Source organism: Bison bison, unplaced genomic scaffold, assembly GCF_000754665.1.
Source record: "Bison bison bison isolate TAMUID 2011002044 unplaced genomic scaffold, Bison_UMD1.0 scf7180017864341, whole genome shotgun sequence".
Lineage (NCBI taxonomy): Eukaryota > Metazoa > Chordata > Mammalia > Artiodactyla > Bovidae > Bison > Bison bison.
In genome coordinates this window covers 4,080,171-4,080,528 of record NW_011494913.1, presented here as the reverse complement: position 1 = coordinate 4,080,528, position 358 = coordinate 4,080,171, and the positions used below count along the sequence as shown (strand labels likewise).

At 53.6% G+C, this 358-nt stretch overlaps 1 protein-coding gene across 1 annotated transcript in view; it reads left to right on the top strand.

Moving 5' to 3' along the window:
• The window catches only part of GLUD1 (glutamate dehydrogenase 1), a 39,287-nt gene that overhangs the window by 20,612 nt on the left and 18,317 nt on the right, over positions 1 to 358 (top strand).

Sequence of the window (358 nt, the reverse complement as noted above, 5' to 3'; positions counted from 1 at the left end):
ACTCTGAAAGAGGAGTACTTATCAACCAGGGGAAGTGGTGCTGGCCAAGGGTTAGAGGCAGAAGGAAGCACCTGGGTCCTTATGTGAAAAGCAGCGAACCTGAGAGGCTGCAGGAAGACTGGTAGCCAGAGTAGAGAGGGCACGAGGGAGGCCCGCAGGAGAGAGTCAGACCAGAGTCCTACCTTGTAGGTGACAGCAAGGACTTTGGTCTTTGTCCTGAAAACAGAGGGAAGCCAGTGAAATGCTAAGTAACAGGTGTGTGCCGCAGAAAATGGGATTGTTGGGGAGAGAGGACGACACAGGAGCCCCAAAGCGCTATTGGCCTGCCTTAGAATTGAGAGGAATGGGCAGACTGGAG